This window comes from Petaurus breviceps, unplaced genomic scaffold (assembly GCF_028583685.1).
Source record: "Petaurus breviceps papuanus isolate PSGF00001 unplaced genomic scaffold, PetGlider_PUasm1.0 90639, whole genome shotgun sequence".
Classification (NCBI taxonomy): Eukaryota; Metazoa; Chordata; class Mammalia; order Diprotodontia; family Petauridae; genus Petaurus; species Petaurus breviceps.
The window spans coordinates 232,441-257,725 of record NW_027187296.1 but is presented as its reverse complement, the minus strand read 5'-3'; the positions used below and the strand labels follow the sequence as shown (position 1 = coordinate 257,725).

The 25,285-nt window shown below is 39.5% G+C and overlaps 1 protein-coding gene across 12 annotated transcripts in view; it reads right to left on the bottom strand.

Annotated features, from left to right (window-relative positions):
- CCDC70 (coiled-coil domain containing 70) overlaps window positions 1-23,977 on the bottom strand; it is a 25,581-nt gene extending 1,604 nt beyond the window's left edge. The window contains exons 1-4 of one of the 12 annotated variants that reach the window (XM_069064590.1): window positions 23,864-23,934; window positions 23,310-23,376; window positions 22,801-22,979; window positions 16,580-16,636 (exon numbers count right to left, since the gene is read on the bottom strand). The gene's annotated coding sequence lies outside the window, so the exon portion shown is untranslated. The other 11 variants (XM_069064587.1, XM_069064585.1, XM_069064583.1 and 8 more) reach the window with 11 other exon arrangements.
- Between the last annotated feature and the right edge of the window lie 1,308 nt (window positions 23,978-25,285).

The following is a 25,285-nucleotide window of genomic DNA, read 5'->3' as shown; positions in this document are numbered from 1 at the left end:
TTCCTTCCTTCCTTCCTTCCTTCCTTCCTTCCTTCCTTCCTTCCTTCTTTTCTTCCTCCCTCCCTTCCTTCATCCCTCCCTTCCAGTTGGGAGGGTCAGCATGCCAGACCTGTATTCAGATCCCATCTCTCTCACACTTACTATCTGTTTAACCATTGGGCAACTCACTTAATCTCCCTAGGCAGATGTTTCTTCATCTGTAAAGTGAAAGGAGATCCTTTCCAGCTCTGGATCTCTGAGCCCATTAAACAATGTGTACATGGGAGGAATCAGGAGAACATCATACACATTAACAGCAATATTGTTCAGTGATAACCTTTGAATGACTTAGCTATTCTCAGCAATACCGTGGTCCAAGACAATTCTGAAGGACTCATGATAAAAAATGCTCCATAGAAAGAATTGATGGTGTCTGATTGCAGATTCAAGCATGTTTAAACTTTGTTTTTCTTGTTGTTTTCTTTCACAATATGACTAATATGGAAATATGTTTTGTATTATTGCACATGTATAACCTATATCAAATTGCTTGCCTTTTCAGTGAAAGGGGAGGGGTGAAGGAAGGGTGAGAATTTGGAACTTAAAATTAAAAAATGGATGTTCAAAATTGGTTTTACATGTAATTGGGGGAAAAAATTAAATAACTATATTAGAAAACAATGTATACAAAGAAGTAAATAAAATGAAAGTTAATTTTGGGACAGGAGAGGGTAATTGAATAGACCAGAAGAGGCCTCATAGAGGAGATAGCCCCCAAGTCTCAGCTGGTTCTTGAAGGAAGCTAGGGATTCTTAGAAGCAGACATTAATGAAGGAAGAGCATTCCAGAGATGGAGGACAAATTTTGTCAAGACTCAGAGTCAGGAGAAGGAGTGTTGAGTTCAGGGAAAAGACGAAAGTCAGATTAGCTGGTATATAGGCTCCTGGAGGTCAGTGCATGACTTTGTTTTCCACTTTATTAGAGACAGCATGGTATATGAAAAGCAGGGAAGGAAGAACAGAAGACTTGGATTTTGGCCTTGACCCTGTGACTTATTGGTAGTATGACTGTGGCTAAGTTACTTTAATAATAGCTAGCATTTGTATGGGGCAGCTAGGTGGTGCATAGTTCTGGAGTCAGAAAGATTCTTCTTTGTGAGTTCAAATCTAGCCTTACACATTTACTTGCTGTGTGACCCTGGTCATGTCAGTTAATCCCTATTTGTCTCATCTGTAGAAGGGGGACATACTGGAGAGGGAAATGGCCAAGCACTCCAGTATCTTTGCCGAGAAAACCCCATGGAAATAGTCCACAGTCTCATGATGAGTCAGACAGGACTGAACAATAAAAACAAAGCATTTGTATAGCACATGTTAAGGTTCACAAGATGCTCCACAAATATTCTCTTGTTTGATCTCCACAGCGCCTCTGGGAAGTAAGTTATCATCCCCAGATGAAGAAAGGAGGTTGAGTGATGGAACAAAGGTCATACATATAATAAGTATCTAAGGCTGGATTTGAACTCAGAGCTTCCTGACTCTAGGACCAACCCTCTATCAACTGCCTCTTATCTGTCTCTGTAGGCTTTTCACTTTCCCCATCTATTTATTGTTAAGTTGCTTCAGCTGTGCCCAACTCTTCCTGACCCCATTTGAGGTTTTCTCGGCAAAGATACTGGAGTGGTTTGCCATTTCCTTCCTCTAGTTCTTTTTACAGAGGAGGAAAGACTGAAGAGACAGGCTGAAGTGACTTGCCCAGGGTGACACAGCTAGTAAGTGTCTAAGGCCAGATTTGAACTCAGGAAGATGCGTCTTCTTGACTTCAGACCCAGCTGCCCCTCCCCATCTATAATGGGTATAATAAAATGGTCACTACTTACCTCATAGTGATGTTGTGAGCAAAGTTCTTGTAAACTCAGGAGCTCTATGTAAAAGGTAAGTTATGATTATTTGTTACTCCGTAAGAACCAAGGCTTACATAGTGGGAAAACACAAGACAAAATAACCAGCGGATAATGCCAGTTGTTTGCCTACTGGATTGGTCAAATACAATAGACTCATTAAAAATATCCACAGTGCCCTGAAAGTACTGATGATGTCACTGAAGAAGAGATCAGTTGAAATCTTTGACAAGTACAAACTTGGGACAGAGCACAGAATATCAACTAATTCTTGACTTCACCCCCTTACTCTCTTCCTAATTGAATTGCCAGTCAATCAAAAGCATGCATTGAGCACCACAGTATATAGAATACTCTGCTGGATACTCATAAGAGTTACAAGAGAAAAGAAAACATATGTTCTTCCCTTCAAGGAATTCATAATATTAACCAGTAGCTTATAATACAACTACCAGTATTACAAACACTCTCCCACCCCCGAGCATTCCTTCTTCCTTCATTTTGAGGAATAAGTGATATTTTCTTTCTGTTTAATTTCTCCCAGTGGGCTACCAGCAACAAATAGTTCTAAACCTCTGTTAGCTTGATAGGAAAAGTTGAAGAACTCCTATTTAATTAAGAACTCATAGTGGAAAGCAAACTGTATTTTTAACTACTGTTCACACCTCTTCCATGCTCCTAGCTAAGTTTCAGTCTCTGTCTTTAGTGAACAGCTGCTACTGTAACCTCAGAAGAAAACCTAAGAGCCCTTAAATCACCTTCCAGAATCTACCTCACGTCGCTCCCATTTTGGTAATAAAATATCTTCAAAAAGTGGGAAATTATGGTAGTAAATATAGTGTGAACATGAATATGAGTGAAATATGCCAGAATCAAATTCCTTCTCCTTGGGATAGTTTGGATCTGGGGCACGTTGAAAGGCAGAACATAAGTAACGTACAAGATACTTTCCCCCTAAGCTTAAAATCCTTTATCACCAATCTGAAATAAAGCGATACTCACTGCTTAGCTGTTCCCCAAATCAACTGGACAACTCTTGTTGCATCCAGGAGACAGTCACTCATTGTCTGGCCTATCAGGTCATCTATAGTGATGTCATTTTAAGGGATGTAAACCCAATTGTGTTTGTAATGTGCCCTCCCTCTTTTCCTTTCCTCCTCTCTTGAGGTTAGCCCATAAGATGAGGAAGACAGCCAGGGAGGTGGAGATCGAAGAAATTAAATAAGGCAAAAAGGATCCAGACAGACTCAAAAAACTTGCTCCATCTTCCTTTTTGAACCTGACTGGAAAGGACAGTGGCAGCATGGATGATTCCAGTGCTATAACAAAGAAGATTATGACATCACATCCTGTCTCAACTACTTCCCTTTGGGGATAGAACTTATGAGAATAACCTTTATTTGGGGGTGTTTAATAGGAGAAGTTGCCTTTCTTACATATCTCCGAGTACCACAAGCAACCTTGTGATGTGGGTACTCTTAGTATTATTATACCCGTCTTACAGATGAGGAAACTGAGACTCAAAAAGGTTAAGTGACTTGCTCACAGTTACACAGCTGATAAGTAAGTGATGGGAGCAGTCCTAGAACCCAAATTTTATGATTCCAAATCTTATTTTCATTCCACTAGATGATGGGCAAACCAAAGTGAAGTGAAGTAATTGATTGGCAAGGGCTTCACAGAGAAGCTGGTACTTGAGATGGATCTTTTGAAGGATCAGTAGAACTTACAGAGGTGACAAGGCAGGTTGAAGACATTCTAAGATGGCAGAATCACACAAGTTTAAAGATGGATGGAAGCAAGCATGGCATTTGCTTGGGATGGTGAACACCAATATTGCCCTCAGTATTTTCTCTAGTTAGTGACTGTGATTGTTGCTAGACTGGCAATCACCACATACAGTTTGACTGGAACGAAAAGGTTGTGCTGAGGAAGAATGCTAGATGATCGGTTGTATAAATTCAGGCTATGGACAATCTGGAATATCTGACTAAGAAGTTTGTACTTTTATATGCAATTGGAAGACACTGGAGATTATTGACAAGAGGGACAGCATAATCGAGATGGAAAACCTCAAGAGATGTAAGGGACCCGAGGGGATATCTGGTCTAACCCTCTCCTGGAAGCATAAAGTCTTTTTTTCCACTCCAGACGAGTCATCAATCCAGTCCTTGTTTGAATAACTCTGTAGACAGGGATTTAATATTCTAGACAGTTCAAATTGTTAGGATGTATTTCTTCAGTGTTACTGACACCTGTCTTCCCATAACTTTGACCCATTGGTTTTGCCCTCTGGAACTCTGCAGAAACATGTAACCCCTCTTCCACACGATGATCAAATTTGAAAGGATCTCTTATGTCTATAAGTTTTATCCAGGCTACATAGCCCATGTTCTTTCATCCATACCTCATATTACATAGTTTTTTTTTTTCATTTTTCAAATGCTTTATTAACTTCTGAGTTACATCATTCATTTCGGCCAGATTTTGAGTTATGAATTTTCTCCCTGTTTTTCCCCAACCCACCACCCCAAAATAGCAATCCCACAGGATATCTCCTCCTCCAATCTGCTCTCTCCCATATCTTCTCCCATACCCTCTTTGACTTTTCCAGTAGGGCATGGTAGATCTCTATGCCCCAGTGCCTGTATATATTATTTCCCAATTACATGCAAAATAGTATTAATAATAAATATATATTAAACATTTTATTTTAAAACTTTTGAATTCCTTCCTCCCTTGTCACCCACCCTTACTGGGAAGATAAGTAGTTCAGTACAGATTGTACATGTGTAGCTTATGCAAAACATTAACATAGTAGATATATTGTAAAAGACTGACTATATTTCCCTCCCTCCTATCCCACCCCCCACTTGTTCTATTCTCTACTTTGATCCTGTCCCTTTTCAAAAGTGGGTACTTCCAACTTCCCTCCCCCCCCCAGCCTGCCCTCCATTCCATCATCCCTCCTCTCATCCCCTTCCCCCCTACTCTCCTGTAGGGTGAGATGCCCTATTTAGTGTGTATTTCATTCCCTCCCCCAGCCAAATTGAATGAGAATAAGGTTGACCCATTCCCTTTTCCTTCCTATTCTTCCCCTCCATTGTAACCATTTTCCCTTGCCTCTTCTATATGAGATAGTTTACCCCATATTGCCTCTCCCCATCTCCTCTCATTATATTCCTCTCTCATCTCTTAACTTCACCTTTTAAGTATCATCCCTTCCTATTAAATTGGTCCTGTGCCCTCTATCTATGTATACCTGTATACATATATATATACACATTCACATATGTATTCATATACCCGTATGCCCTCCGATATAGACATATGTGTGTGTATAAATATATATATGTATATACATATATTTCTGTTCCCTTCAACTATTTTCATACTGAGAAAAGTTTCATCACTTATAATTATTGTTTTTCCATGTAGTAATGTTAATACAACTTTGATAGGTTCCTTATGATTTCTTTTCCATGTTTACCTTCTCATGCTTCTCTTGCTTTTTGTATCTGAATGTCAAATTTTCTATTCAACTCTGGTTTTTTCAGCAAGAATGCTTGAAAATCCTCTATTCCACTGAATGACCATATTTTCCCCTGAAACATGATACTCAGTTTTGCTGGGTAGGTGATTCTTGGTTTTAATCCCAGTTACTCTGCCCTCCGGAATATCATATTCCAAGCCCTGTGATCCCTTGCTGTAGAAGCTGCCAGATCCTGAGTTATCCTGATTGTGTTTCCATAATATTCAAATTGTTTCTTCCTGGCTGCTTGTAATATTCTCTCCTTGATCTGGGAATTTCAGAACCTGGCTATAATATTCCTAGGAGTTTTCTTTTGGGGATCTTTTTCAGGAGGTGATCAGTGCATTCTTTCAACCTCTAGTTTGCCCTCTGGTTCTAAAACATCAGGGCAGTTTTCCTTGAGAATTTCTTGGAGGATGATTTAAAGGTTCTTTCTTTGATCATGACTTTCAGGTAGTCCAATAATTTTTAAATTATCTCTTCTGGATCTATTTTCCAGGACAGTGGTTTTTCCCATGAGATATTTCACATTGCCTTCTATTCTTTCATTTGTTTGGATCTGTTTAACAGCATCTTGATTTCTCATAAAGTCATTAGCTTCGTTTTCTCCAATGTACTTCTGAAGGAATAATTCTCCTCATTGAGCTTTTGAGATTCTTTTTCTATCTGGCAAATTCAACTTTTTAAGGCATTCCTCTCCTCATTGCCTTTTTGAGCCTCTTTTGCCATTTAAGTTAGTCTGTTTTTTAAGGTGTTATTTTCCTCACTCAGTGTGTTGACTCTCATTTCGTAATTTTATTGCATCTTTCTCATTTCTCTTCCCAATTTTTCCTCCACTTCTTTTATCTGCTTCTTTTTTTTTTTAAGCAATCAAGGTTAAGTAACTTGCTCAAGGTTACACGGCCAGTTATTTCTGGGTGTGGTGCTAAGTATCTGAACCCAGATTTGATTCCCAGGTCATCCCGACACTGGAGCTGGTGCTCTTACTCGCTGTGCTACCTGGCTTCCCCTCTTATCTGCTTCTTAAAGTCTTCTATGGCCTGTAACCAGCTTGTATTTTCCTTTGAATATTATATTGTGATCTTCTGTGATAAGCTGTAATATTGTGAATGCTGTACCTTGATATTCTGTGGATGTTTTGCTTTGATTTGTTATGAAATAAATAGAGTGATCACTATACTGAGTGATCAGAACCTTAAAAGCTATTCACATTAGCATTCTTCTGGAAAGCTGCTTGTGCATGGCATTACACACTCCTACCTTCCATTCAGCCAATAAAGCGATTGTCTAAAAATGCCAGTCCAGGGGTGGAGCCAAGATGGCAGAGTAAAAACAGGACCTCTGAGAGGCTCTGGCTCCAACCACCTCCAATACATGTAAAAAAAAATTACTCTAAACAAATTTTAGAGCTACAGAGCCCACAAAGTGACAGAGAGAAACAAATATTCCACCTGAACTCAGCCCGGCAGGTCAACAGGAAAGGTCTATTGCAGTGCACTGGGAGCCCAGTGCAGTCCCCCATGAGCTGTGGGGTTCCAGTCCCAGGGCAGCCCCAATCAGCTGCAATCAGAGTAGACCTCAGGAGAGCGAATCACCAGCAGCTGTGGTGGTTTCCAGACTTCTCAACCCATAAACGCCAAAAAAAATAAAAGGTCAGTCAGAAACTCTGTCAGAACAGAGCATGGTCCAGCCCTTGCTCCTGCGGTGAGAGGTGGCAGAGGCCCCCAGAGCTCCTGGCCTGCAGATTGTAAGAGGACTAAGCAACCATTCAGAGGGTAATTGCTCTTGCTTTAACCTGCTTGTATTTGGATCATGGTCTTGGGTGGTGGTCCTGGGGTGTGCATCCAGTGTGCCAGAGCTTGTGGGGGCTGCAGAGATGGAGACCTCCTAATAGCTCTGGGAAAAAAAGGGGGATAAGAGTGGGGATGATAGAAGGCAGCTGAGAAAACCCCAGTGATTTAGGACATAGCTTTCTGCAATCTGGAAGCATAGTTCTACCATGGCAAAAAGCTCAAAAGTCAAGTAGTTGGCTGGCAAGATGAGCAAGCAGAGGAAGCACAAACAGACCATAGAATCCTTTTTTGGGGACAAAAAGGATCAAAGCACAGAACAGGAGGAAGACACCAAAATCAGAACGCCTGCATCAAAAGCTTACAAGAAAAATATGAACTAGTTACAGGCCATGGAGGAACTCAAGAAGGATTTTGAAAATTAAGTAAGAGAAGTGGAGGAAAAATTGGGAAGAGAAATGAGAATAATGCAAGAAAATCATGAAAAACAAGTCAACAGTCTGCTAAAGAAGACCAAAAAAATACTGAAGAAAATAACACCTTAAAAAAATAGACTAACTCAAATGGCAAAAGAGGCCCAAAAAGCCAATGAAGAGAAGAATAGCTTAAAAAGCCAAATTGCCCAGTTGGAAAAGGAATTTCAAAAACTCACTGAAAAGAATAATTTCTTCAAAATTAGATTGGAGCAAATGGAAACGACTTAATTTTTTTGTATTTTGTTTTGTTTTGTTTTTGGAGGGCAATTGGGGTTAAGTAACTTGCCTAAGGTCACATGGCTAGTTTGTTTTTGGGTTTTTTTGTGTTTAAGTGTCTGAGGCTGAATCTGAACTCAGGTGCTCCTGACTCCAGGGCTCTCTACCCACTGCTCCACCTAGCTGCCCCAAAGCTAATGACTTTATGAGAAATCAAGATACTTTAAAACAGATCCAAACAAATGAAAAAATAGAAGGCAATATGAAGCATCTTGTTGGAAAAACCACTGACCTGGAAAATAGATCCAGGAGAGATAATTTAAAAATTATTGGGCTACCAGAAAGCCATGACCAAAAAAAGACCCTAGACAACATCTTTCAAGAAATTATCAAGCAAAATTGCCCTGACATCTAGAACCAGAGGACAAAATAGAAATTGAAAGAATTCACCGATCGCCTCTTCAAAAATGTTCCAAAAAGAAAACTCCTAGGAATATCATAACCAAATTGCAGAGTTCTCAGGACAAGGAGAAAATACTGTAAGGAGTCAGGAAGAAATAATTTGAGTATTTTGGAAACACAATCAGGATAACACAACCTAGTAGCTCCTACATTAAGGGATCGGAAGGCTTGGAATATGATATTTTGGAGGTCAAAGGAGCTAGTATTAGAACCAAGAATCACCTACACAGCAAAACTGAGTATAAATACTTCAAGGAAAATATGTTCATAGAGTGAAATAATAGATTTCCAAGCATTCTTGATGAAAAAACCAGAGCTGAACAGAAAATTTGACTTTCAAATACAAGAAGCAAGAGAACCATGAGAAGGTTAACAGGAAAAAGAAATCATAAGAAACTTATTAAAGTTGAACTATTACATTCCTATATGGAAAAATAATCATTGTAACTCATAAGACTTTTCTCAATATGAGGATAGTTGAAGGGAATATATATGTATATATACACATACATACACATATATGTATATATACATACACATACATACATATATATAGGAGGGTATATGTGTGTATAAATATATATGTGAATGTATGCATATGTATGTACAAGTATACATAGACAGAGGGCACATGATGAGTTGAATATGAAGGGATAATATCTAAAAAAATAAGAGGTTAGAGAAGAATATATTGGGAGAAGGAGAAAGGGAGAGATAAATTAGGGTAAATTATCTCATATAAAAGAGTCAAGAGAAACCTATTACAATGGAGGGGAAGAGCAGGTAGGTGAAAGGAAATGGGTCAACCTTACCTTCATTGAATTTGTCTAAAGGGGGGAATAACATACACACTCAATTGGTATCTTACCCTACAGGAAAGTAGGAGGGAAGAGGATAAGAGGGGGGATGATAGAAGGTAGGGAAGATTGGGGGAGAGGGTAGTTAGAAGCAAACAATTTTGCAAAGGTACAGGGTCAAAGGAGAAAATAGAATAAGTGGGGGGCAGGATAGGATGCAGGGAATTATAGATAGTATTTCACAGTATGACTACTATGGAGATGTTTTGCGTGACTGCACATGTACAGCCTGTATTTAATTGCTTATCTTCCCAGTGGGGGTGGGTGAGGTGGGAGGAACAGAAAGGATCTGGAACTCAAAGTTTTAAAAACAAATGTTTAAAAAAATTTGCTTTTTACATGCAACTGGAAAATAAGATATACAGGCACTGTGTATAGAAATCCTTCTTGCCCTACTAGAAAGTTTTGGGGGGGAGGGATGAGGGAGGATATAAGAAAGAACAGATTGGAGGAAGGGGTATTCAGTATTCTCACTATTTTGGGGTGGGGGTAGGGGAAAGATGGGGAGAAAAATTTGTAATTCAAAATCTTGTGGAAATGAGTATTGAAAACTAAAAATTAATAAATAAATTGGAAAAAAGGTATAAGGAAAAAATCTTCATCTTCAGTTTTATTTAAGATTTCATTTCAAGTTCCTCATTTGTAAAATTAGGCCAACCCTTGAGGACCTGTGAGGTTTTTTTAAGCTTGAGAACAGAGGTTCTTAATCATTTTTGTGTCATGGGCCCCTTTGGCAGTCTAGTGAAAGCTATGGACCCCTTTAAAAATAGAATAACATTTTATTTTTTTCTCAATTGCATGTAAAAGCCATTTTTAAACTTTTGTTTGTTTGTTTTTTGGATGGGGAAGGGCAGGGCAATTGGGGTTGGGTGACTTGCCCAAGGTCACACAGCTGGTAGGTGTTGAGTGTCTGAGTTCAGATTTGAACTCAGGTCCTCTTGACTCCAGGGCCAGTGCTCTGTTCGTTGCACCATCTAGCCACCCCTTAACATTTTTTAAAATTTTGAGTTCTGGGTTATGTACCTCCTTTCCTTCTCTTTCCATGATATAGTAGGCAATTTGATGTGGGTTGTGCATGTGCAGTCATGCAAAGCATATCTCCATATTGGTCATACTGTGAAAGAAAACGCAGACCAAAGGAAAGAAAAAAAAACATTAAAAAAATAAAGGAAATGAAAAATTAAAATGCCAGTCCAACTATGTTACCCCTATACTCAATTAACTCCAATGGCTCCTTATCTCCTCCAGGAGCAAGGACAAAATCCTCTGTTTGGCTTTTAGAGCCCTTCATAAATCCTCCCTCCCCTGCCTTTCTACTCATTTTACACCTTATTCACCTCCTTCCTCATATTGTATGATTCACTGACGTTGGCTTTCTTGCTGTTCCTGAAACAAAACGCTCCATCTATCAGGCCTCCCGTGCCTAGAATGCTTTCCCATCTCATCTGGATTCCTTGGCATCCTTCAAGTCTCATCTAAAATCTCATCTTCTACAGGAAGCCTTTCTTAATCTCTTTTAATTCTAGTGTCTTCCATCTATTATTTCCTATTTATCCTGTAGCCTGTTTGTACATGTTTGCTTGTTATCTCCCCCAACAAATTGGGGGTTCCTCATGGAAAAGTGTAATCTATGGATTAGGAAACAGTTTATGACCAAACAAGAGATTGAAGAGATTACAGGAAGTAAAATAGATAATTTTGATTACATGAAATTAAAAGGCTTTTGCACAAACAAAACTAATGCAGCCAAAATTATAAAGGAAACAGGAAATAGAAGGGGGGGACAATTTTGCAGAGAAACTTTCTCTGATAAAGGCCTAATTTCTCAAAAATATAGGGAACTAAGCCAGATGTATAAAAATAAGAGCCATTCCTCAGTTGATAAATGGTTTAAAGCTATGAATAGGCAGTTTTCAGATGAAGAAATCAAAGCTATCAAAAGTCACATAAAAATGCTCTAAACTGCTGCTGATTAAAGCAATGCAAATTGAACAGCTGTGATATACCACTTATCAGACTGGCTAGAATGACAGAAAAGGAAAATGACAAATGCTGGGGTGGGGGAGGAGGGAATTGGGACACATAGATTGATGGTACAGTTGTGAACTAGTCCAAACATTCTGGAGAACAATTTATACCCGATGGCCTACAAAGCTGAGCATATCCTTTGACCCAGTAATACCACTCCTAGATCTGTATCTGTAGTGCCAATGAAATATTTACAGCACCAACAGTGACTATGCATATGCTGGCATAGTTCTCAATTGAAAAATATAACTGACTCTCCATATAGAAAACAGAAGCAAGACATTTATTCAGACACCAGAAAACCAAATCCCAACAACAGAAAGTCAAAGCCATCATAGTAACAAAGAAGTTAATACACCATAGCACAGCAGGGAGCCACACCATCCTTTAGCCTTCCCACAAACAAATATTCACAAGTCTAGCTGTCACAGCAGGGGGGTACAAACACTTACAAGCCTAGCTGTCTCCTTGGCTCCGTATTCTCTCTCCCACCATCTAACTGCTCTGACTCCCAGCTTCCTGTGGGCTCTGCTCCACCCTTCAGCAAACTCCTCCCACCACAGGCTCCATGTGAATACATTCAGCCTATTAGGGGGTAGAGGAGATCTTCAAATTCCCATTACCATTACAGTTTCCCAACAAGGTCCAAGAAAAGGGGATAAAAACTATTTGTACAAAAATATTTATAGCAACATTTTTTGTGGTGACAAAGAATTGGAGATTAAGGGGATTCCCATCAGCTGGGGAACAGCTGAACAAGTTGTAGTAGTATATGATTCCAATGGAATGCTCTTGTGATATAAGAAATGATAGGATGCTTTCAGAAAAAATCTGGGAAGATTTATATGAACTGATCGTATCAACAATGTAGTATTCACAATACCCACGGTAACTATAAATATGCTGATATGGTTATTAATCACCAAATATACCAGGTTCTCTACATGGGGGATAACGTTAGAACATTTATTCAAATACCAGAAAACTGAGTCCCAAAACCAGAAAGTCAAAACCATCACAGTAGCTAATGTAGTAAATACCCACATTCTCAAGCCTTCAAAACAGAACAGGCTACCTCAGGCAAAGGTCCTCCTCTCCCCACTCATAGCAACTGCTCAGCGTCCAGGAAGCATGCTCCCCACAGCTCCAGCCTCCCCACAGTTCCTGTCCCTGGCAGTCCTCAGCAGGAGTCCTTAGCAGAAATTCTGGCTGGCTCAAAAAAGGGGTTCGCGCCTCTGCCTTTGCCTCCACCTCCACCTCAGCCGCTGCTCACCGCTGCTGCCAGTTATTGCATGCAAGCTAGTTTGGCTTTGGCTTCCTCTTACCCCACCCCATTCTTCTATCCAGCAAATCCAACGGGGCATGGAAGATCTTTAAATCCTGTAACCCTTACACTGATGCAAAGTGAAGTTAGTAGAACCAGAACATTGTGCACGATAACAGCAATATTGTAAGAAGGACCAGCTGTGAAAGACTTAGCTATTATGATCAAGACAATGATCCAAGACAGTTCCAAAGGACCCATGATGAAAAATGCTATCCACATCCAGAGAGAGAACTGATGAACTGTGGATGCAGATTAAAGTATACTTTTAAAAAAAACTTTCTTAATTTTTGTTGTATTTTGTTTGCGTTCTCTTTTGTAACATGGCTAATATGGAAATATATTTTGCATGACTTCACATGTAAAATCTATATCAAACTGCTTGCCTTCTTAAGAAGTGGAGAGGGCAGGGGTGGCCAGTGGCTCAGCGAGTAAGAGCACTGGCTCCAGTGTCAAGATGACCTGAAGATCGAATCCCGGGCTCAGACACTCAGCACCACACCCAGAAATAACTGGCCGTGTAACCTTGAGCAAGTTACTTAACCCCGATTGCTTAAAAAAAAAAAAAAAAAGAAGTGGAGAGGGGAGAAAGGAGAGACTTTGAACTAAAACTTTTTTAAAATTATTGTTATAATTTTTTTTACCTGAGATTGGGAAATATTTAATGAAATAAATAAAAATAATTTTTAAAAAGTTTGTAAGTTTCCAGAGAATGGACTCTGTTTTTTCATTTCTTTTTGCTATCCCTAGCACTTAGCACAGTGCTTGGCACATAGTAGTTGCTTAATAAATTCTTATTGACTGCCTGATTGATTTCTTAATATACCCCTCCCCCTTCCTCTCATCTAGAAAATCATGTCTACTTGGGGAATGGCTTCTCAGAATATTGTGTCTCTACCTTGCCCCACTTGCTCCCAACACAGTGAGTGGCCCAGAGTAGACACTTAACACAAATTTGTTGATCTTAACTGAATTGAATTGGAAGGAGTGCCAGTGGTGGCTGCCCTTGGCCTTTTTATCTCAGCAATGGAAAAAGAAAAGTTAACAGCACATAAGCAATTACAAAAGGGATCCAGTTACATTGGACTCCTGCTGATGCTCAAAAGTTTCCTGATTCTCAATGGTGAAAAATTCTAGGTGTCAAGTATGATATCTTAGGAGTCTCCAGACTAGGTCCTTAAAGCCTAGAGGATGCTGAAAATAGTAGGGTCTGGAACTCAGTCCTCAGCTCCTTCAGTCTAGTATCTAGTAAGTGCTTCCTATGTATCAAGCTCTAGACTAAGTGCTTGGGACACAAAGGCAAAAATAATTTCTGCCTCCAAGGAATGTACGTGTTAGCAGGGGAGACAACAGGAAAAGAATTAAGTTCAGACAATATGTATTCAGAATACGGGGGGGCCTCTAGTGCTGCCACCACCTTGGGAAAAGGGAATGGGCTATGTCCATCCTCCCTTCAGGAGTGGAGTTGCCAGGGCTTCAGAGCCCTGGAAAAGGCTTAACCTCCGCAGGGCTGTCAACTTTTTTTTGCTTTTTGGAGGGCAATTGGGGTTAAGTGACTTGCCCAAGGTCACAGGGCTAGTTTTTGTGTTAAGTGTCTGAGATCAGATTTGAACTCAGGGTCCTCCTGACTCCAGGGCTGATGCTCTATTCACTGTGCCACCTACAGGCCCTGCAGGGCTGTCAAGGGTCCGTTCTCACTCCCTCTTTCCCAAGTTTTAGAGGCCAGGACTTCTCTTGACCAACCTGTTTCCCCTTTCCTCAGATTCCCTTGTAGAATATCGTGATGTTGAGAGTGGACATATGTAAAATGTAAGTTTTCATTTTAATTTGTTTTTTGATTCATTTGGAAGTTGCTGTTGAGCGACCCTGTGTAGACTTTCTTCTAAATTAGGAAGAAAGCATGGGGAGAAGGCGGTGATTATAGGGGAGTGACTCAAATAGAACAGTGACTTCGGAAAGAAAGACTTTTGTGCTGGGGAAAGCATTAAAAAAAAAGAAAAGAAAAGAGAGAACATTTATGCAGAAACAATTTGTTTTGACAGTGACTTTCCAAACAATCCCTGCCTTTTAAAAATTAAAAAAAAAACTTATTTGTCTTTGAATAAGAACATTATTCATCTACACACGCACACACGGAAGTGTGTAGTTTGGTAGATGACACTGTTAGATCATATTATTACTGTGTGCAGATACAAATGCCAAGACCCAGAGCCAAATGTTTCTGTGTGTTCACTAGGCTCATGACTAGGAGCTTCTACTCCTGTTGGAAGTAAAAGGGTAATAGGAACCATTGGCTTTCCTGATGCATTTTCCCTTTTGTGAACCAGGGTCCCCAGATGAGAGAGTGGGAAACTTTGTCAGCCTTTACCCTACAGTCCCTACTGAGAGCATGATGGAGGAAGAGTGAGAAAACTGACCACTGAGAGCTCATGGAGCAGAGCTGAGGGTCAGGCAGCTTATATAGTCCTCTTGAGGGACAGCTCTTGGAAGAAAATGTCAGAGATGTGCAAACAGGAAGGTCCCATTTCCTTGTCCTCCGTGACATACTGTTGATAACTCTCCAAATCAGGAGTGCCGTTCATATTGTTTGTGGGCTAATACAAGCCCACTTACTTAATACAATACACTTATGAGATGGTGACATGTGAGTATGTTTAATTAAGGACAACAGGAGGGGGCTGTATTGATCCAACACTAGAAAGATCAATGGTCTCCTTCACCCTGTGTGTACCTTTAAAGACATCTTTTTTTTTTTTTACTTTTTGGAGGGCAATTGGGGTTAAGTGACTTGCCCAAGGTCACACAGCTAGTTTTTGTGTTAAGTGTCTGAGGCTGGATTTTAATTCAGGTCCTCCTGACTGCAGGGCTGGTTCACTGAACCACCTAGCCGCCCCTAAAGACACTTTTCTTTCAATGAGTAACTATTGTCAAAGTACTTGAGATTTTGCCTCTACCACCTCCTGGAATCTAGGACAGTTTGAAACATTCTCATGAGCAATGTATAAGGCCTGGATGGCAGCAGGACAATCAAGTGACTGTTGTACGTAAGAGGTGAGGTGGGGTCACTGGATTGTCCTGCTGCCATCCCATCCTCATACATGTCCAACACAAATCTGCTGGCACTTTCTGCCTTCAGTTCCTCATCTGCAATCAGCCCCCTGAGATCTGGTTTCCAATATAATCCATTGTCGGAAACAGCTCTCTCCGAGGTTACCAAAGATGTCTTTAATCTCAGAGTTTTCTCTCAGTCACATTTCTATATTTCTCAGCAGCTTTTGACACTATTGCTTATCCGGTAACCTCCTGGTTACTCTCTCTCTTTCCTTAGCTTTTAGTGGTACTGCTTTTTAACTAGTTATCCTACCTTTCTTAATCACTCTCTTTGCTCTATCATTACCCATGTCCCATCCCTATGTGTGACTATAACCCAGGACTCTGTCTTCTTTTCATCTCTATGTTCTCTCTTTCATCCATTTCATCAGCTCCCATGAATTCAATGAATATCTCTATGCAGATAACTCTAAAATCTACAAATCCCATTCTCATCCCTCTCCTGAGTTCCAGTTCCCCAGCATCAACTGCCTGTCGAGTATTTCAAGCACAATACATCCCAAACTGAACTAAACCAATCCTGCCCCTAATGTCCCTATTCCTATCAAGGGTACCACTGTCCTTTTCCATTTTAAGCAACCAATCAACAAACATATATTACTGTGGGCAGAAATATAATGAATGTAGTCATCTCTACCAAACAGTGTAACTTCCACTTTAAAGGGGAAGATTATGAACATATATGTAAGTTTTTACAGAATAAATATAAGGAGAATAAGGGTGGACTGCTATGTAACCCCCCAGGTACTATTTCCAAAGTTAGTTCCTCTGGGAATATATGACTGTGGGTCATCCCTAGTCTTCCTGATCTCTTATCTGGCCACTAGACCCAGGTGGTTCCAGAGTAGAAAACGAGGCTGGTGACTTTGCACAACCCTCCCTCACTTAAATCCGATTCACTTACGAGTCGTGGCAGCATCTTTCTGATGTCATGGTCCTCTTCAAGAGCAAGAAGGACAAACTGCAACCACACAACATGAACAAATTTTTAAGTTAATACACACAAAACTTCCTGAGTTGTTACATCATCTTTTATGTTAGAAAGTTCCATTCCACTCCACAGTCTTCCAAATTTTTCACATTACTATGCAAAATTCTTTAAATGTCTTTATCCTCATATTCTAGATCTACACCTGATAGCAAAAGACCTCTAGGGTTTTCAAGACCTGACATGAGATGATGCAATTCAACTGGTTTAGCAGTCAACTTTTGAAGAGGCTGTCTACAAATCTGTCCTACAAAATCACCAGCACTCAAATATTAATTCTAGTCATCAAGGGGTACACTAGCAGAAAGCAAAGCTTTATGTGATTAATAAATGGCATATAGGGGCGGCTAGGTGGTGCAGTGAATAGAGCACTGGCACTGCAGTCAGGAGGACTTGAGTTAAAATCTGACTTCAGACACTTAACACAAAAACTAGCTGTGTGACCTTGGCCAAGTCACTTAACTCCAACTGCCCTCCAAAAAGAAAATTACATAAATAAATAAATGGCATATAAATATGAAGTAATTAAGCAAGCAATATCAACACAATAGGCATGAACTCAAAATCTTGAAAACCATGTCAATTTTTTCATATACTAATATGTAAGTTACACAAACAGTAAGTATTCAAAATTTGTTTATAACCATATAGTATATCATTAAAACTTGGCCACAGACATATTTCATAATACTCTTTTCATATTAGTAGCAAATTGACTATGGAAGATTAAGTTTAAATTTTTTAAAATAAGAAATAAAGTCTTCCTGGAATAATCACTGGAAGAACAAGTCTACCTTATAAACAGAGAATGGAACAAAATTATGTGTGTCTAGCAAAAATAGAATCTGCTTACTGTGGAAAAAGAAAAGTGAAATAAAATATGAACTTTAGAGTAAAGGTTTTAAAAATATCCCTTTCATGAGGCAAAATAAAAGCAAAAATAAAAAATAAAAGTTGTTAAAAATTTCAACAGGATTTACAAATTCCTGTTGAAATAAAAAAAAATCATTATTATACCACTATATAATCGTCAAACACACCAGATTCTAGAAAAGTTCCAAAATAAATTCAAAAATTCCAATTAGCTTCATAAAAATGAAATCTAATGAAGGATTCAGCTCAAATTTAAAATTACCACCAAAATTTCAAGGCAGAGAAAGTTAAAAACCCCAAGTTTCTAGAACTAGCTCCATCATGTAGCATATTTTAACACACCTCCAAGGAGGTGGCTAAAGCTTCCCCATGTACCTCAGCTTCTGGTGATGGAGGTAGAGGAATCACAAAAGGCCCCAAAGGCATAAAATCTCTCTCTTCTTGTGGGGAAGGAAAACATTTAAGGAAGCATTTTCTAACTTGGTCAATCTGCCCCAAGTTTGTGGTGAGAATGTACTTATTATGCTATTTAATTTAATGACTTTACTTTTAACTAATTGTTTACTCTGACTGACTAGGAAAGCTAAATATATTAATGGGGACTCATGAGCCATGGTTTAAGACCAACAGAGTAATTTGAACCTGAGGGTTTGCTTTGGGGGAGGGGGGGGGCTTTCTTTCTTTTTTTTCTTTTTTTGGAGGGGAGGAGGCATGTATAAAAATGGATGATTAAGATGAAATACCCAGGCTGCTAAGTGGTGTAGTGGTTAGAGCACTGGCCCTGAAATCAGGAGGACCTGAGTTCAAATCTGGCCTCAGATGCTTGACACTTACTAGCTGTGTGACCTTGAGCAAGTCACTGAACCCCAATTACCCTAGCCAAAAAAAAAAGCAATACCCTCAAATGCTTGTGGGTAGCTAAAGTAACTTAATATTATTTGCCACTCCTCAATCTTGCCACTGACCCTGTTTATATTTCAGGGCACCCTTCCTTCCCTCACCCCCTACTCCCCTTTGTGACCTTCCTTACTGCTAAAACAGCAAGGACATTCTTGTCTATTAGAGTGGGGTTACAAGAGATAACAAACCTGGAAAAGATCCTTTCCTGTTACTAGCCCCCAGCAACAGCCTTGTCCAGTCCTGAGGTGCCCCATACCCAATTTGTCTCCTACCTAAACTAAAATCTATACAGACTTTGGCCTTTTGTTCCTTGGGGGAGTGTCTGCCCCTGTGTCTGGGACTCCCTTACTGGCACACTCAATAAACCCTGGTTGGTTTCTAAATTTGTGGTCTTGGGTTTGGATTATGACTCTGGCTCTGGTCCTGGTTTGTTGTGAGACTGACAATTTTACTCACATGCTTCTCGGTCACTGGCCACCTTATTGCCTCTCACTGACATGTATTAGTGTTTTCAGTGCATGTTTATTTGCTGCAACATTTTAAAAAATAGTGTCATGTTTTCCAAAGTCAAAGGAAATTGATTTTTTTGATTCATTGCCATCCCAGATTACTAGGTAATGGTAGTAGTATCATATACTTTTTCTCAGAATCACATAATTCAACAGCTGGAAAGGACTTCAGAGACCAGCTAGTCCAACCTTTACCTGGAAAAAAAAGATGATCTCTTCTTCCATTCCCTTTCATGTCCAGAGGAATGGGAGGGACAGTTAGTTCAGGGACAATACCCTTCCAAGTCTATTCTGGCTTTTGTAGCTGCTATTATTGGGAGTGCTTGTATAGAAAGAAAGCACTTAACAAGGGCCGTGAGAAAGACCTTTGTGAATTCACAGAGTCCAAGTGCCTTCTGGAAAAATTAAGAAGGTTTGACAGGATGGTTGAAAGCTGTGAAAGCCAGGAGAAGTTCTTCCAAATGGTCTCCTGAAGAAGAAAGCTATGGTTAGGGTAAATGACAAAAAGTGACACTTGAAACTCTACCTAACTTTTTTCTTCAAACAGTCAGTCTTGAGAAGCTCAATATCATCAGCTGCTGTTTGGCAGAAGTGAGGCCTGACATTCCAACAGCTAAAATATTTTGATTGCTGTGGCTAAAAATCTTCCCATGCCCCATTTCTCCTTTATTCATGTTATTTTTGGGGGAAATCTTCATGCCATAATACTGAGGTCTGGTCAGATTCACAGCCTGCCCTTGAGGATCTCCAAATCCAAGAGTTAGGAGCAGAAGCTTATAGCTGCCCATTACCCAGTGGAAAGGAAAATGTTTATAATCTGAATGATTCCCATGGGGAAAAAAAAATGTGCTTTGAGGAAAGTCAGGTCAATCCTGAGATGTGTCGGGAGAAGTTTATCACATTAAGACACTCTAGGAGAGTCAGTAAGGATGGAGGGTAAGAGATGAACCTTCTGACTTACAGATTTGGTCCCATGAGACTGTGAATGAGAAGGAAGCTAAGAACTCAGCACAATGAGTCAATGATCCACTTGTTCATTCAGAAATAAGGCTAGGACCATCAATTCTAGTATTTGGAGGAGCTATGCTTTCATCATGTGCTATGACCTGAGGAAGTTTTTGAGTCAAGACATTTGATTAAGAAATATAAAAATCATCTGTTTCAGAGACCCAGAGAAATCAAATGACTTGGAGGTTTCTTGGTCATGTGAGCATCAAGATGGAGAACTAGACATTTTCTCTGATTACCATGACCTCTAAAACCTCTCCAAAACAGAAATTATATACCAAAGATAAAGTAAATCCAGTTATCAACATGGTCTGGGACACCAAGAATAAAAAAAAAGGTTAAAAAAAACCCAAACCCTTGAAATGATATTTAATGACTCTGAGTTCACTCAGAAGCTCTCCTCTACCTCCCACACTACCAGCAGTAGTACTGTACTGGCAGACTCAGGGACACAACATAGGCTTACATGAAAACCCACCCCTAAACCCCTTCCTTCTTTCTAATGCCACAGAGACCCAGTTTGATCATGCCTCAACAGCCAGTGTGGCCAAATCAATTCAGGAACAAAAGCCTGCTAGTGAGGGCAACCCCATAACACCAGTGCTGCATAGCTCTGATCTGCTGATGCTGGGAAGACAGGCTCTAAACTGCCAATGTCAGGACAAAGAACTAGGGAACAGAGGGAGTGAGGCAGGTCTCTATTACAAAACATTGTTCATGTGAGGAGCTGCACAGCAATCTACCAAGCCTGAAGGAAAGAGCACAGAATTCAACTGGAGTCAATTTTAACCACCCAAACATCAGATGGGACAAAGACTTAGGCTGATGAACCATGAATTGTCCAGTGGGGAAAGATGCTAAGACACTCTGATATCCAGCCCTCAAAGAAGCCATAATCGGAGGGGAGGGAGTCAGGAAATGAGTGATAGGAAAAATAAGAGGGGAAAAAAAGACTCAAATTACCAAAGATTTCAAGAAGAAAATTCAGATATCTTGAATATAAACAGATAAGTCAAAAGAAAAAAATAGTAAGAACAGAAGAATATATGGCCTTCAGATCTAAAAATTAGTTCAGGAATCTGTAAATACGTACTTCAAAACAAAGGAAAATGATAAACCCTTGATGAGACAGAAGGATTTATGGAATTTTTGGAGAAGATGGAACCACAAAACACTATTCTTGAGCAGTTCAAAAATAAATGTGAATTATAAAAGCAGAAATTATTTCTTGTAAAATAACGATAATGAATAAAATTGTAAAACAAGAATATTTAATGGCAAACCTTACCAAAGGAAAAAAAAGCAATAACAGTAAGTTGAGAATGCAAATATACAGAAGTAAAGGACAATCTAGAAAAGGAGAAGCAAAAGACAATAACATTAAAAGAAAACATGGTTACTATGCAAGCAAAACATTCATATGTCTGAGATGGGATGCATAGAGACAACCTAGGGATCATAGGTCTCCAAGAAAACCATTACAGGGTAAAAATATCTTAACACCATAATGAAGGAAATAATAGAAGAGAACTGCCCAGAATTTCCAATTACAGAAAATGAAATTCCAGTTGGAAGAATTCACAGATCACCTCCAGGAAAAAAAAAAAAGCAAAAAATTCCCTAAGGCTTCAAACTCCAAGACACATAGTGTTTAAATGTAATAATTCAATTCAGAAATAATTTCTTCCATCCATCAGGAGAAAGACTTTTAAATATAATGAAAGACATTTGAATAATGCAAGACTATTCTGCACCCACTAGAAAATGTAAGAGAATGAAATACTGGGTTCCAAAGACACAGCCCAGGTTGACCTACCCTGAAAATCTACACTTAATCATGCAGGGAAAAAAAAAGTAATAAAGAAGAGACATTCTTCAAATGCTTAGTTTTTCCTGTGTGGATGGTTAGACTAAACTCTTTTGAGTAATTAAGGAATTCATTTAAGAGGCTCTACATCATTCTAAGGCTTAATGCAATCAACTCAATGTTGTCTATAAACAGTGACATCTGGTGGATTTCACCATCTTTAAGCAATCCTTCTTTGACTTGGGCTCTATGGGGGATCTCTTCACTTGATATTAATAGTCACAGGGTCATCAAACAAAGCTGTCTTTGTTGTTACATCTTTCAAGGGATCTTATATAATTTTTATACATGCATGAAAGACTCCTCATTGGAGGAAAACCTATAAAATACTACTTTGCTCTATTAAAAACCAAATGCTTCTTTTTCTTACATAAACAGACAGCAAGCACACGAGAATCTTGTATTCTCTACATCTCTGAGTCAATTATGTGATTATAAGGATGTATTATGAAATATTTCTAGAGGCATAATGTTTCTTTTTGCTTATACAGTCATTCCTTCTACATTGTTGGGGTTAGGGACACAGTGCCCCCACAATCTGAAAAATTTGCATAAAAAATTTTGGCCCTGCTTTTGTACCAGAGAAGAAATCTGAATTATTATGGTATTAAAAGATAAAATGTATTGATGTTTTACAATACTATACATATATTTTATGTATTTCTGAGTATCTAAGCTTTTTCTGTGCTGTCTGCTGGCCTTTGTGTGTGGTCTACAGCTTCCACAAAAGTCCCCCCAAATTCCCATTCAATGCCAATCCATGATAAATCAAAGCCATAATGGGGAAAGTTGCAATATGGAAAGTTGTGATGCGGAAAGTCATAGTGTAGAAGGGATAACTGTTTTCTCAAGTTTGTTTCCTGGCTCATGATAAGTGCTTAATAGATGATTGTTGCATTAATGTTCTTTTAGTTTTCTCTTTATAGTAATAATGAAATCTGAGGCTTTTCTATAGTTTTAATATTCTCCCCTCTATATACCTTGAGAATTTAACTCTCAGTGCCCTCCAAATTATGTCATTTTCATCAGAATCTCCTCTGTCTACTTGTTTTCAGCAAGCTGTTTCTCCCCCTCTCCATTTTCTTCAGTATCATTTCCCTTTCTTCTAGCAGCATATCCAGGATTGGTTTTAAGATCAACATATGGCAACTCCATAATCCTTGACGGGGAAGAAAATTAGTTATAAAAATCTTTAAAAATTTTTCCCATTTTGTCTATTTTATCAGGTTCAATAAGGTATCTGTGAACATAACATACTAACAAGATAGTATATATCTCAAAGAGAAGGAAAATGAAGAATGAATTAAATAAAAGCCAAACAAAATCTCATTAGGAGACAGTTAAACCAAAAGACCCAAGGGAGAAAGCAGAGGACAAAGCAGTTCAGAAGATACAAGAATTGACCAAAAAAAAAAAGTCAACAGGTGAGTGAAAACAGGGAGGTCAAGCATCAGAATTCTGAGGCTGCAAAGAAGGGAAATTTTGTTACCTTCTGGTTCTGAGTGTCTGAGAGACAAAACCTCTTAGCCTTTGGGTGAGAGAGATGACTGGAAGCACTTTCAAAAAAAAAAAAAATCTCTGTAGGTTTATCAGGATGAGAACTCCAGGGAACCTTGTAAATGGTGGCTACGGCTGGTTGAGGAGAGCTGGGGCTGTCCCTGCAGGGCAGAGGCTGATCTGCACCCACCCTTCCTCTTACCTTCACCACTACTGAGCCACACCATCCACCCTGTCCCTCGGGCTCAAAACCTCAGAATCGTCCTGGATTCTTTACTGTCTCTCACACCCCACATCTGAGCTGTTGCCAAGGCCTGCTGATTTCGTCTTTGTAACTTGTCTCGAACATGCCTCTAGTGCTGACACCGCTCTGAGACAGGACTTCATCACCTCATGACAGGATTATTGTAGTTGCCTGCTGATGGGTCTGCCTGCCTCAAATCCATTCCAATCTATCCTCTTTCAGCCTCTAAAGTGATTTTCTTAAAATATAGGTCCAGCCTTATTAGGCCTCACCACCCCCCCTCCCAACCCGCTGCCCCTCACCTCAATAAACTCTAGTTGCTTCCCGTTGCCTCAGGGATCAGATATAAAGCACTCTACTTGACTTCAAAGCCTTTCATAACTGAGACCCCTCCTACCTTTCCAGTCTTCTTACGGAACCTTACTCCCTGAGACATGCTCTTTGATGGGAGTGACACTGGCTTCCTGACTGTTCACGAACGAGACGATCCATCTCTCAGCTCTGGGCATTTTCTCTAGCCGTCTCCCAGGCCTGAAACACTCTCCCTTCTTTGCTCTGATTGCTGACTTCCCTGACTGCCTTAAAGTCACAACTAAAATTCGATTTTCTATAGGAAGTTTTCCCTAACCCCTCTTAATTTCTGTGTTCTCCCTCTTTTAATTATTTCCTATTTATTCTGTTCATAGGATGCTTTGTATGTACTTGTTTGCATTAGATTGTAAGCTTTTTGAGGGAAGAGGCTATCTTTTCCCTCTTTCTGTATCCCCAGTGCTTAAGTGTGGTGCCTGGCACATAGTAGGCACTTGTTAAATGTTTATTGATTGATTGATTAAGGGTGCCCCTTTCAGATGTAGAGAATTTTGCTAATAGAAAGGAGTAGAAACAGGACAGTTTTAAGAGAAACACTGAAAAGGCAGCCCTCCAGAAAAAAAGTCCTTAATCTGATATAATATTTACAAGTTTCTTATTTACCATCGTCTAATTTGCATATGACTGATATAAGAACTTCAATGTTGGTAGCTGGAAAGCCCTGATTCTCATAACTGTTTGATGACTATGGGACAAATATAGTTATGGTGTAAATGAAAGAAATGTACATCTTAGTTTGTCACCATGAGATAGAGGTGAGGCATTTCACTAAAGAGACTGCTTTGGATCAGTGACATAGCTGGGCTGACACCTGAGAGTCAAGAAGTTGGAGTGGATCTCAGGAGAGACATCTGGTCTTATCTGGGCAGAGACAGGAGAGTCTACACTGCCATTTGCTGCTTGGAAGAACTGACCAGAGGGAGAAAGACTTTAGCTTTCCTCCTTAGAAGAGCTGACTTGAGGAAAAAAGGTTTTGTATTTGATTTTTTTTCTAGGAGGTAGAAACTCCTCAGAAGAATTGGATGTTCTTACGGTTTCTTCTTTTACTGAAAAGAGAATACTACTATGTCATTATCCTATGAGACACATGGTCCAAGAGGAGCAGCCATGGGTGCTGAGGGTGGGGAGATGAAATACCCCATGAGGAAGTTCAAGACAGAACCTCACAGAGTATTCATATACTAGGTTGAGAAGAAGAGGAAAGAAGAGAAAAAGTTCTCTCCCTTTAAAGTTGACTGAGTTTACAACTCAGTCTACAATGCCTACATCAATGGCCAGTTCTCCTTGCGTGTATCTTCTCTCCACTTGTGTAAGGGTTATGGGATTTAAAGATCTCCCATGCCCCATGGACATGC